Raw genomic sequence first — 14,261 nt, forward strand, 5'->3', positions numbered from 1 at the left:
TATATGGCATATTTAACATACTGAACAACCCAAAGCACTTTCCAGGAATGGTATCAATAAAGAGACATTAGGGCAGGTGAGAGGGTAGTTTTCAAGGAGTGTCTTAAAGGAGAAAAGAGAGGCGGAGAGTCAAAGAGATTTAAGGAAGAAATTCCAGAACTTAGGACTCAGGCAGGTGAAGACAGAGCCATCAAAGGTGGAGTGATGGAAATTGAGGTATGGAAATAGCTAGAATTGGAGGAGAGCAGAGATTTCAAAGGATTGTGGGGGTGGGTGAGATTACAGAGATAGGGAAGGATGAGGCCTTGGAAGGACTGAAAATTTTTTGAAAAATCAAAACGTTGCCATTTTGTGAGCCAGTGCAAGTCTGTGAGCACAGGACCCTTTTTTCTAAATTATTTATTAATTCACAGGATGTGGGTGTTGCTGCAATGCCAACATTTATTGTGCATCCCTAATTGCCCTTGGGAAGGTGGTGGTGAATGGGATTTGATACAAGTTAGGATGGGAGCAGCAGAATTTTGGATGAGCTCAAGTTTTCAAAGGCTACAAGGTGAGAGACCAGCCAGGAGAGCAATTGGCACTTGGATCAAGTACACTAACAGGACAATCTGCCCGTACTTCCTAGTGGCTAGTTTTGGAATGAAACCCTGGAAGCAAGCAACATTAGAAAGGAAAATACTTTCCAAATTTAAAAAAACAATGATAGCAATGGATTTTCAACTGATAATTTCATTTATTATTGACATTAAATTGCAGTGATGAAAAGTGACTAACTCTCAGAAGGTACTCAGTGCCTGTGGGACTATATCTCTGAGTGGAACTATGTATCCATACACGTCAGAATCTTCCTCCTGTCTCGGATTCCTTTGGATAACATAATCTTCCTCCCCGGAAGACAATGAGATCTAAATTAATTAGTTTGTGCTGGACTGTGGTGAAATCCACCTCAAAAGACAAGGGCAGCAGACACATGGGAACACCCCCACCTGCAGGTTCCCCTCCAAGCCACTCACCATCCTCACTTGGAAATATATCGTTGTTCCTTCCCTGTCGCTGGGTCAAAATCCATGAACTTCCTTCCGAACAGCACTGTGGGTGTACCTATACCACAGAGACTGCAGCGATTCAAGAAGGCAGCTCACCACCACCTTCTCAAGGGCAACTAGGAATGGGCAATAAATTGGCCTTGCCAGCGATGCCTACATTACACAATTGAATTAATAAAAGAGAAAGCAATGGTCAGATCTAATCAGTTGGATAAGATTTTGTCTGAGAGATTACATGGTAATGGAGTGTGGGTTGGGGGTGAGAGGGATCAGAGATGGCAGTTGGGGGTTAGGAAGTGTCTCATTATGATGATGCAGCCATCCTGAATGTGGGGCAGACTAGATGGACCAACCAGTCTCTTCCTGCCTGATGTTCGTACAGGTCTTTGTAAAAGAAAGAAAGGACCATGTTTTAGACGAAGGAATTGAAAGTCTGTCATATTTTGATGAGGTAGCTGTGCCTGGTGTAGCAATAAAAAGAGAAGACACTGGAAAATGCTCAGCAGCAGCAGTGGAGAGAGAAGCAGAGTTAATGTTTCAGGTCAATGACCTATCATCATGGCGGTGTGACTCAGTATAGGAGAGTTGGATACTGAAAGAAAATATGTCACATGTTAGTGAGGGAGCTGAACTGCAGGGTTCAAAATGCTGAGTGATGGCTGTTCGTCGCTATCCATGTGGGGTCATCACAGCCACGGTCGGTCAGGTCCTTAAGTCATATCCACAGACCTAAACTTGCAGCTTAAGTCACTTAAATAATAAAGGTGGAAACTCTTGCTGATTTTGGTTCTCAGAACCCTGGGTGACTGAGGTGAACTGAAATACCTCAATGAATTTGGAGCATTTAATAAAACATTTGGCTGCTGTCTCTGAATTTATACTGCAGCTGTGGGTTAGTCTTAATGCATCAGTTTTAAACTATACTCATGTTTCTTTTCAGACTAAGTTGCTGTGAAGTTAGTTGGGACATTGTACATACGTTTAAGGCACTATATCTTTTTTTTGGGATGTGGCCAGCATTTATTGCCCCATCCCTAATTGCCCTTTTTCAGTGGGCATTTAGGGGTCAACCACATTGCTGTGGTTGGCTCCTAAATGCCCTGGGTCTGGAGTCACATGTAAGCCAGGCCAGGTAAGGGTGGCAGATCAGTGAACCAGATGGGTTTTTGTGGCAATCGACACAATGGTTTCAGGGTCACCATCAGACTTCTAATTCCAGATTTTTATTGGATTCAAATTTCACCATCTGCTGGGTCCCCAGAGCATTACCCTGAGTCTCTGGATTCTTCAGTTCTGTTGAAGGGTCATGTGGACCCGAAACGTCAGCTCTTTTCTTCTCCACCGATGCTGCCGGACCTGCTGAGTTTTTCCAGGTAATTCTGTTTTTGTCTCTGGATTACTAGTCCAGTGACATTATCACTATGTCACTGGCTTCCCTATATGTATTGTATTTTCTTTGTTCGTGGGATGTGGGCTTCGCTGGCTGGGCCAGCATTTATTGCCCACCCCTAATTGCCCCTTGAGAAGGTGGTGGTGAGCTGCCTTCTGGAACCGCTGCAGTCCATGTGGTGTAGGTAAACCCACAGCGCTGTTAGGGAGGGAGTTCCAGGATTTTGACCCAGCGACAGTGAAGGAACCGGATATATTTCCAAGTCAGGGTGGCGAGTGACTTGTTATTATAGTCTGTGGGTCCCATCCAAAGTCATATCAACAACCAACAACCTCTCCCCGCCCCCCACCCCCCACTCCTCTCCCCAGACAATGTATTAAACACAGTCAAGGACAGGCCGCTAGACACAATGTGACAAGATTGAAAACTCACTGCATTTCTGCAACGTTGAACTCCGGGAAATATTACATTTATCAAACAATGAGAACAGGAACGGTCCCTGGAAATAACACCAGTCTCGGTGCGGAGCCCCAAGTGAAGGGGGCTTTTTGGCTCCAAGGAACCTTAAAAGACCCTTCACTTTCCTGCTGGTTGTTTTGGTTTTGGGTCAGGGAGATTGTTGCCTTTTTAAGAAAAAGCTTCAGTCGGACGCGCGCCCGCGGTCTCCAAAAACCACATCCCCCCCCACTCTCCGCGCGCGTGCACGCACCCTCTCTCGCCGGGGGCGCGCCTCAGCTGCGCTCCCTCTGTCAATACAGGTGAATGGAACAGGGCAGGGAGCTGGGGGCTGACAGTGGGGCCATGGCGGGTCGCTGGCTGCGGATCGTGGCTCTGGTGACAACTTGTAGCAGCTGGAGTGTGGAGGCGACATCCCGCAGGGTAGGTGGAAGAAAGCAACAGCTTTAAGAGAAAACTGTAATTCCGGAAGGTAGCATATTAATCATTTCCATTTTAAAAACAAAAAAAAAACAATTGCTACACTTGTGTAGGGCGGCTCGCAAGAGCAGCACAAAAACCCCCCCCAGTGCCTTGTGCAGGAAGATGCTGTTCACACTGAGAAATGGATCAGTGCTTAACCTTCCCGTGTTGGTGGCTTTTGTAGCCTCGACTGTTCTTCCGAAAGCGAACCATTTGCAAAACTTCGATCAGCATTTTGGGTGAGAGGAGTTGAAGCAGTGGCAGAAGGAAAAACAAAAAATCCAGTTCACGATTTGTGATCTATTTCACCTTCGAATAAAGTTCGTAAATCGAACAAATTTGCAACTGTGTTCAGCTCCCGAGGAGGGGAAACCGACTTGTGAATTAAAACAGCGAGTGGGTCTGTTTATTATCCATCGACTCACTCCATTTAACTTAATCTGTGTGCGACCCGAGCTCATAATTAACCTTCAGCCTTAAAAAAAATTAAGAGGGGCTTTATTTTTTTTGCCTTTGAATAACTTTCTTCTTCCCCGACGCTGTTTTTAAAGTTGTCCCTAATATCCAACCCATTGACAGCCAGGAACTGAGAAGGATTTTAATTATTATCAATATGCACCACATCTGTAAGTCTTTCAGAGTCCAGACTGACTGGTAAGAATGATTGTTTAACAGAGGGGAAGGGGTGGAGGAGAATAATAAAATGCATATCAGAGGCTTTCATGGTTCATTCCCAGAGTCCTGAAATAGAGGGGATTGATTTTCACACAAGGTGTTGTGTACATTTGCCGGTCCCACTTTTTAATGAAAAGGAGCTTTTTTTTTGGTGTAATCCTATTTCAAAACGCAATCAGGAGGGTGAACAACATATCAAATGACCCAATTTTAATGGTTTGCTTTGCTCGTTCGTTTTAAACCACCTCCTCTGCAATTATCTGCCTGAAGGGGCTGTGATAAATGTTGCCTTTGTTTCATGTAATATTGAGTTTCTGGGTTAATGTCCTCAGCCCCTGGGATCGCGAATTGTGTGTGTGTGTGGGTTTTTTCGGATTCGTCCATCCTACGCTCTCGTCCAGCAGCTCGGCTGTTTGTTTCTACTGTGTTAAATCTCCTCGCAAGTGGAACACATGAAAATGTAGACATGATCAGGGAAGTAATGCTGTCAGCATGAAAATACGCTGCAGCTGTGGCGATATGCTGGTGAATGGGATCTCTTCCCAAGAGAGAGGCTCCTTGGGTTAGATAAGTGCCTTCCCTGCACTGTTTTTTTCTGAAAAGAGAGACATGTTGTTGAAGCTTTTCCTCTTGCACTCATTAGGACAAATGCAAGAATGCCAAATTTCAAACGATCATAATTTATACTACAACAAAAAAGGCTACTGATTGGTTGGCAAGTCAACTCTAGCATTACCATGGAGAAAGCAACAGGGAACTGTAGGCTCCCCAAACTCCCCGGGTAATTCAAAAAAGGTGCGAGGCTTGAACATATTCCTTTTGTTTGCAGAGAACGTGTCCCTGTGAATGAATGTATGTCGCTTCTAGCAAGTGTGAATGAGCCATGTTTTGAGCTGGAAAATTATCTTAAATTGATTTATTGTAGTTATTAATGCACTCAGGACTGTGCAGCAAGTGCTGTCCAATTGTGAAATGACCTCTACCAGTAGACATTTTGGGGTTTGCAAGCGTGGGTTGGTTTTGTATAGTCTGTACTCTGCCTATAACTGAAGGAATAAGCTGTTTGATTTGATCAGCCAATCACTGGGGTGTACAACCTATGTATCTGGCATCACATCAGCATTGAAGTTCATACATGACATTGCTCAATTGTGTGGTGGACAGATCTGAGCAATAGGTTAAGCAAGTCATTTCACACTGCTTCCACTAACACGACACTGCCATCAGTCCAAAAAGACATTCTGCCTACCACACACATAGGGTTATGGAACCAAGGCAGATAGATGGAATTAAGAAATAGATCCACCATAATCTAAATGAATGGTGACAGAATGGAGGGGGTGAATTGCCTCTTCCTTTCTCCAGGATCACTTTGGGAAAATGAGTACAGCAGAGGACAGTCAGCACTGAAGAGTATTGTAGGAAACTACGAGAAAAGGAAAGCAAGCACCTAGCAAACCCTAGAATAATTTTGGAAATAATTTGAAGCTGCAACTGTAGAACCTTTGGGGTATTTCAATAAAGATGGGCCAGATGGTCCTCTTAATGTATAATTATCATGTGACCTTGTGCATTATTGGTGATTATTTAATGGTCATTGTGAGAGCCTGGAATTCTACCTGACAGCCAGCAGCTGAGTAATTCATTCTCTCATATAAAGTCAAAAAAATCTGGTCCTCTTGTTCGCACTCCTCTATCTTTCTTTCTTGGAGACTTATCAGGAGATGCCCACGTGTGTATGGAGTATAATGTGGGAAAATGTGAACTGTCCACTTTGGCAGGAAGAATAGAAAAAGAGGTTATTTAAATGGAGAGAGATTGCAGAGCTGTGAGCTACAGAGGGATCTGGGTGTCCTGAGTCCCATTGACTCCAGTTTTGCTAGTGAGCCTTGATGTCAGGGCAGTCACTCTTACCTCATTGTTTGAGTTCAACTCTGGTCCATGTTTGGATCAAGGCTTTAATGAGGTCAGGAGCTGAGGTGGCCCTGATGGAACCCAAACTGAGTGTCGGTGAGCAGGTTATTGCTGAGTAGGTGCCACTTGATAGCACCGTTGATGACACCTTCCATCACTTCACTGATGATCAAGAATTGACTGATAAGATGGCAATTGGCTGGCTTGGATTTGTCCTGCTTTTTGTGGATAGGACATGCCTGGGCAATTTTCCACATTGCTGGGTAGATGCCAGTGTTGCAGCTGTTCTGGAACAGCCTGGCTAGGGGCGCAGCAAGTTCTGAAGCACAAGTCTTCAGTACTATTGCTGGAATATTGGCAGGACCCATGGCCTTTGCAATATCCAGTGCCATCAGTCACTTCTTGATATCACATGGGAGTGAATCAAATTGGTGCTGGGGACCTCAGGAGGAGTATGGGAATATTTGTGGAGCTGTCTCCTCCTCCAGTGAGTTGTTTAATTGTCCACTGCCATTCACGACTGGGTGTGGCAGGACTGTAGAGCTTAGATCTGATGTGTTTGTTGTGGGATCGCTTAGTTTTGTCTGTTGCATGCTGCCTCTGGTGTTTGGCATGCAAGTATTCCCTTGTAGCTTCACCAGGTTGACACTTCATTTTTAGATATGCCTGGTGCTGCTCCTGGCATGCCCTCCTGCACTCTCGCTGAACCAGGGTTGATTCCCCAGCTTAATGGCATTGGTAGAGTGGGGGATATGCTGGGCCATGAGGCTACAGATTGTGCTTGAGTGCAATACTGCTGCTGATGACCCACAGTGCCACATGGATGCCTAGTTTTGAGCTGTTAGATCTGTTCGCTCTATCCCATTTAGCACGGTGGGAGGGTATCCACAATGTGAAGCCGGGACTTCATCTCCACAAGGACTGTATGATAGTCACTACTCTGACCAATACTGTCATGGACAAACGCATCTGCAACATGTAGATTGGTGAGGATGAGGTCAAGTGGGGTTTTCCCTCTTGCCACAGATATGTTCCTTAGGACTCCACCGGTATTGGTGCTGCTGAACCACTCTTGGTGATGGATGTTGAAGTCCCCCACCGAGTACATTCTGTGCCCTTACCTTTAGTGTTTCTTCCAATTGGTTCAACAAGGAGAAGTACTGATTTATCAGTTGAGGAGAGGCAGTAGGTGGTAATAAGGAAGTTTCCTTGCCCATGTTTGACTTGATGCCATGAGACTTCATGGGGACTCCCAGGGCAACTCCTTCCCGACTGTATACCACTGTGCTGCCAACTCTAGTGAATCTGTCCTGCCGGTGGGACATACCCAGGGATAGTGATGGTGGTGTCTGAGACATGTATGGCTGTGTCAGGCTGTTGCTTGATCAGTCTGTGAGGCAGCTCTCCTAATTTTGGCACAAGCCCCCAGATGTTAGTTAGGAGGAATTTTCAAGGTTGACGGGTCAATGCTGGGTGGTCCTTCCAGTTTCATTCCTTTTAGGCTACATAAAAGTTGATACAACTGAGTGGCTTGCTAGTCATTTCAGAGGGCATTTAAGAGTCAACACGTCTCCAGGACATTAGTGATATGTTTTTATGACAATGGTTTCATGGTCACCTTCACTGAGACTAGCTTTTACTTCCAGATTTATTAATTGAATTTAAATTCTGCCAGCAGGGGATTTGAACCCGTGTCTCCAGAGCGTTGGCCTCAGCCTCTGGATTACTCGTCCAGTGACATTACCACTATTACCACTGCCTCCCCACCAAATAGCTCAAATGAAACTTGCTATCATTTTAAGAGCTCAGAGATTGAAAGTTGAATGAAGTTTCTATTCAAACTAGAAATTAATGAGCATGTTTGAGTAAATTTTGTGTTGCTCCAGCATCAAGGTTAATTTTTGTCTTAATTATCAAAACATCTGCATGTTGGATTTAAAAGGTGACCTGGTCTTAATTACACAGCAAGAATTCATATCACTTTGAGAATTCACACTCAGTTCCAAAACAGAAGGAGTGTGTGTAGCTGTGCTATTTATTGTATTTGGGAATAACTGGGTATAACAACCAGATATGTGGTATTCAGCTTTGATTAAAGTAGGCATTTAAACAGTGTTAAGCAGTGCTGGGAATATAACATAAGAAATAGGAGCAGGAGTAGGCCGTTGGGCCCCTCAAGCCTGCCCCGCCATTCAATACGATCATGGCTGATCTGCCCCAGGCCTCAACTCCTCTTCCGTGCCAGCTCCTCCTAGCCCTCATCTCCCTTATATTTCAAAAATCTATCTACCTCCTCTTTAAATACTTCCAGTGATCTAGCCTCCACAACTCTCTGGGGTAGAAACGTAGGGACATTCTAGATTTTTCAAAATATATAAGCTTCAAAGTGCAGCATGCCTAAGACATGCTGGGGAGGGAACAAAGTTTACGATGTGAAACAAAGACAATGGTCTTTCCAAAGGCAATGTTTAATTGGAAGAAATTAAGTTTCGTCCAGTAATGAATGTCAGCTGATATCACACAGCTAGTGAGGTGTCAGCTGTGGCTCAGTTCATAGCACCCTCGCCTTTGAATCAGAGGGTTGTGGGTTCATGTCCCACTCCCGGAAACCAAGAACTGTGATTGTACTCAGAAAGAGTTGCAATCTGTGACTGTTGATAACTTGAAAGAGTATCACACAGGCAGTGGGGGGTTGGAGGGAGAGGTTGAGCTGGGTGTCTTTAGTGTACCTGTGGGACCTGCCATTGTGTTTTTGGATAATTTCCCCATGGCAGGATCAGGGGGAGGAGGGGAAACCAAAGAGAGATCCTTGCAGCACTCCAGATGTAACAGTGTGGGGGCTGAAGAAATGGAGATGATCTGGCTGTGATTAGATGGGTAGGAGTGGGACAAAGTAAGGGAGGTTCCACTGAGTTGGTCAACACAGGTGAAAATTGGAAGAGGATGGTGAAAGTTGACTGTTACATACAGTTAGGAACTTCTTGCTTTCCAATCTAATTCCATCCTGAGAGTGTGTTGAACTGCAGGCTAACAATGTGTAACCTAAATTACCTAGTCATATTCCAGCACTCAAGCCATTAGTTGAGTTATGTATGAGATGGTGGACAATTAACAATTTGCAGTAATGCTGCATTTAACGTAAACCTAAATGTCCTTTACGATACAATCTTCTCATATAGCCTATTTGCATAAAAATTCTACGCTGGGAAATATCTCTCTTCCGATACTGTCTTGTATGAATGGGAACTGCCTCAGTCAATATCCTACTTGGGTATAATGTCATCATTTATTTTTCCAAAAATGGTGTTTATGCCTTATAATCCAGACATTGACCATCATCAGCTTTGTGCTTTTAGTGGGTGGGGGGGAACGGTGAGTATGCTTCACAGTCTGTAAAAGCACACAATCTAATCCCTTTGACATCTCCACCAATATCTTCAACCCATCGGTAAATGTTCTGTCAGTTTAAGAAGGGATCCTTCAGACCCTGAAACATAAGGATCCGCCACCCTCCCCATTTTATCCTCCTTTGCTCTCCTTTTCCAAAGCCTGGGTTCAAATTTAATATTTCTGGGAATCCTAATAGTGCTGGAGTTACATACACATGATTAACACTGAATTTCTAGCACTTGTGTTACTGCATTCATCTTTGTTCTAAAGGAAATTTTTAAGTCTGTATAGTTAAACCCATTTTGTCTTCATTTTGTTGTGGTAATTACCATTAACTGATGGGTAAACACTTGCATCAGAAACACAATTGGAGCACAAGAGGAAGCTGGAGTGGGGCCAACACTGAAAAGGAAATCATGAAAATAGTGTTCGTTCTGAAATCAATTTCAAATGGACAACAGCATTAACAAAAATTTGCTTCATGATCAACTGAAAGACAATTGTTTTGAAATTCCTTGTGCAGTTTTAATTGCTTTTTCTTCTGTATTACATTTTTGACACCGTGTTAATCACGATTAAGGTGTGCTGACACATCGTAGACTAAATCTCTGAAGGCTATCGTCTACAGATTAATTTCAAAAATACTTTCTAAAGTCATCCTACAGTTGCCATTTCTAAATTGGTTTTTGGAGTTGTGTGGATAGGGACAGGGGGTTATTCTGCCACTGGAACCTGCTTTACCATTCACTTAGATCTAAACTCTATTTACCTACCATTGCTCCACATTCCTTATTTCTGTTACCTATCAAAAAAAAACTATTAATCTCAGTCCTGAAAGCTCCAATTGGTGTAATGGGTCAATAAATAGAATCGGTGACTATGGCCTGAATTTTCCCGGCCCCTTGGAGGCCGGTTTGAAGTGTTGAATTGGAGTGAGTGTGGCGCTGAGAAAACAGAAAAGAAACCGTGTCAGGTTCTCTTCCCCAATGTGTTCCTGCCTCCATGTAGATTCCCAGGGGCAGCCCATCCATGGGAGGTGGGCAGTCAATTAAGACAGGTAAGACCTGAACGAACGGCCATTTTCATGGAGGGAAGCAAGTTTCCTGGTGTCGCACGAGCCCCTTGCTGTGTCTGGGGGCTGGCAGAATGCCACCACCAAACGCATCTTCCCCCACTCCTCCCTTTTTCAGCATTCTGAAAGGACCATTCCCTCTGCAACATCCTGGTCCGCTCCTCAAACATCCACTTTTCCATGAAGGCGCAGAAAGGAGCTGAAACACCCGTCTTTTTACCTCCTTTCTCACCGTCCAAGGCCCCAAACAACCCTTCCAGGTGAATCAATGATTACTTGTTCATCTTTTAATTTAGTTGACTGTATTCGTTACTCACAATGTGGTCTCCTCTACACTGGGGAGACAAACACAGATTGGATGAGCGCTTTGTGGAACACCTCCATTCAGTCTGCAGGCATGACCCTGAGCTTTCGGCTGCTTGTCAATTTTAATTCTCCACCTTGATCCCACTCTGACCTCTGACCTTGACCTCAGCAATGTTCCAATGAAGCTTAACGCAAGGTCAAGGAGAAGCACCTCATCCTTTGATTCGGCACTTTCAACCTTCCAGACTCAACATTGTGTTCAGCAATTTCAGACTGTAACCTCTGCCCCATTTTATTTCCTTTTTCTTTGTAAGTTTTGGTTTTACACTTGTTTTTCCTTGCATTTGGATGGAAGCTGTTCATCATTCTACCACTCACACCCCCTCCAGACACATCTGCCAGGAAGATATAATTTTCATAATGTTATTTTGAATTTATTGTAAAGTGGAGTAATAGTGGGGTCTGTGTCTATGTATGTGTGTGTGCCTGTGGGACTTAATCGAATTATAGATAGCTAGTCTGAAGGCTTTGATGTAAGAAGAGAAGCTAGATTTGAAATGCTAAATAGGTAAACATGGGTGAAGTTTTAGAAAGCGAGGTGTAAAGGGAACATTTGCATTTTTAAAGAAACCAGAGTAGCTTGGATTCAAAAGAGGGGGTGAAGCGTTTCACCTAGAAGTTGAGAAACTGTTAATTTTTCCTAAAGATTACTGATAAAATTGGTACTATGATTTTTTATTATTGGAGAGGTAAAGTCCAAGGACATAGTGAAACAATGGGAATTTGGATTCAAAGGGGAAAATATGGATAAAGGAGAGAAGGCTGTGTGCAAGGGAAGGATTTCTAAGATCTAACAAGTGTGGAAAAGCCTCAAGGCTCTGTGCCCAAACTGCTGTCTGCAAGAAATGAAGCTAAGAAAACTTATTTTGAGTTCGACTGTTCAGGGTATCGTGTTACTTTGCCTGGGTCTTTTAAAATCTGTTTTTTCTGTTGCCTTAACATAGTTGTAACTGGGAGTTAGATTAATTAAGGGAGCTAGAAGTTATCATAATTTGTAGACCTGTGTATGTGCTTAAAATTATTTCTTTTTTTAATAAATGTTTAATTTAGTTTTGTAAAAACCCTCTAAGCCTCGGTGGCCTTTTTACTGAATTCAATGTACGCGTCTTGAAATAAATACAAATTGCAAATAGTTGTGGTGGCTGCTTCAAGTTTCCCTCTGGGATTTGAGCAGCTTGGCATTTCCCGTCTGCCTGTCATAACACATCTTTTGTCTCTCATTCTGTTACCACTCCGTTTGGCTTTGCACCATTGATCCTTTTTGTCGTTTAATCCCTCCTGACTTCCTCCCTTTCACAGACCTTTTCTATTTTTATTTGAGTTCTCCCTGGTGTTCTGGCCAATATCTATCCCTCTACCAACATCACAAACAGATTATCTGGTTATTATCAGATTGCTATGCACAAATTGGCTGCCACAGTGACTACACTTCTAAAGTATTTCACTGGCTGTAAAGCTCTTTGGGACATCCTGTGGTTGTGGAAGGCACTATATAAATGCAAATTTTTTCCTCTTTCTCTTCAGTTGTTAACACCGATTTTAATCAGATGTATTTCTGCCCTCCTTGTTGCATTCAACCTCCTGCCAAAAGCCTTTTTTATTCATATTATCAGCACTGGAATTGGAAACCAGAACAGGGAAGAATGTCTGGATCCTAAACCCACCCTCCAGCTACAAACTTGGGTCACAATTGACCTCCTGGAGACAGAAGCAGCAAAAGTGTCATTAGAGATCTTTCTACCAACCACCCCCACCCCATCCCCTTCTAACACTGGGAGATTTAACATGGAAGTTCTCTATATCTCTCCCTCCTGACATCAACTACGCAAACGCCTCCATTTAGGTGATGGTAAATTCTGCATTTTCCCAACCTCCCTTCCCATTGTATGCCTTCCCAAAGTTCTCTTAAATTGAAGACCACTTTCCTTACAGTAGTGTTTTCCCTTTAAACAGTGAAAGGAGACTTTTTGGTGCTTCTAATTCCATGGGATTTAAATCTGGTTCATTGTTCAGATGTTGGTAAATCAACCTTTGCTGACAAGGTACTGGTTTCTGTTATGACTTCTACAAATTTGGGTTTTACAGTATAGCTAATATTTTTAGTCAAACCACAAAGTTCCTTCTGGATAATGTTGATAAATTGAGTGCTTCAGTTTAAGTTTGTGACTTGGGGTGGCTTCACAAGTTACTAGTGAGTCTGCATTTTGGTGCACATGTTCATCTCTGTCACGATTCCTTTCTACCTGTCCTCTCCTGCTTTCATCTCTTTCATAATTTTCTCTCTTCCTATCTTATTTTTGTTTTTCTATTTTTTCTTTCCTCATTTAGATGGGAGATTTCTGGGGGGAAGGGGCCTTTGACGGAGGCAACACTGTTGGGATCAAACTAGTATTTTGTATTGCATCCAATTGTGAGCATCATGCTTTAGGAGGGATGTGAAGACATTACGGAGGTTACAGAAGAGATTTACTCAAATAGTTCCATGAATGAGGGATTGTAGTTGTGTGTTGTAGGATGTTGGGTACTGTTCAGTAGGTCTTTATATATGTATGTGTGTATATGTATATATACATATACACACATATATGTATGTCTGTATGTATATATGTATGTGTGTATATGTTTATGTGTATATATATATATGTATATATGTACACTGCTCTGTCCAACACCAGACTGATCCCCAGGTGTGGGTCATGTGTTCTCTTACATCACTGTATGGGTGGTATTGTACTCAGTCCCATGTTAATCCTATATGTGCCAGATCCTTGTACTACAATGTGGAGAGACTGGAGAAGCTGGTATTGTTCTACTTAGAGTAAAGAAGGCTAAGAGAATATTTGATTGAGGTGTTTAAAATCATGGAGAGTTTGGATAGAGTAAATAGAGAGAAAAGAGAAGCTTTTCCAAGGGCTGAAAGGTCAATAACCAGAGGATGCAGATTTAAGATGATTGGCAAAAGAACCAGAGGCGACATGAGGAAACGCATTTTTTATTGCAATATGTGGTTAGGGTTTGGAATGCACTGCCTGATAGGGTGGTGGGCACAGATTCAGTAGTAACTTTTTAAAAGGAACTGGATAAATACTTAGAGGAAAAAATTGCAAGGATAGGGTGAAAGAGCCAGGGAGTAGGACTAACTGGATTGCTTTCGAAAGAGCTGGTGTAGACTCAGTAGGCTGAATGGTCGCCTCACCCTGCTCCCATCTTCCTCCTTATCCCACTCTTGCATTAAAGATTGAAATGATTCAAGAGGGTAAATGTAGAGAAGATGCTTCAACTTGTGGTGGAGACCAGAATCAGGGGTCATAAATATAAGATAGTTACTAATAAATCCAATGGGGAATTCAGGAGAAACCTCTTCACCCAGAGAGTGGGGAGAATGTGAATTCCCTGTCACAGAGAGTGGTTGAGATGAATAACATCAAACATTTGAGGAGAAGCAAGAAAAGTGCATGAGGGAGAAAGGAATAGAAGGGTGTGTCGA

The 14,261-nt window shown here is 43.1% G+C and overlaps 1 protein-coding gene across 1 annotated transcript in view; it reads left to right on the forward strand.

Annotated features, from left to right (window-relative positions):
- Positions 1–3,260: 3,260 nt before the first annotated feature.
- The window catches only part of LOC144687924 (uncharacterized), a 54,215-nt gene continuing 43,214 nt past the window's right edge, over positions 3,261–14,261 (forward strand). The window contains exon 1 of the mRNA XM_078554526.1: positions 3,261–3,318. The gene's annotated coding sequence lies outside the window, so the exon portion shown is untranslated. The remainder of the gene's footprint in view (positions 3,319–14,261) is intronic.

This window comes from Cetorhinus maximus, chromosome 12 (assembly GCF_964194155.1).
Source record: "Cetorhinus maximus chromosome 12, sCetMax3.hap1.1, whole genome shotgun sequence".
NCBI lineage: Eukaryota > Metazoa > Chordata > Chondrichthyes > Lamniformes > Cetorhinidae > Cetorhinus > Cetorhinus maximus.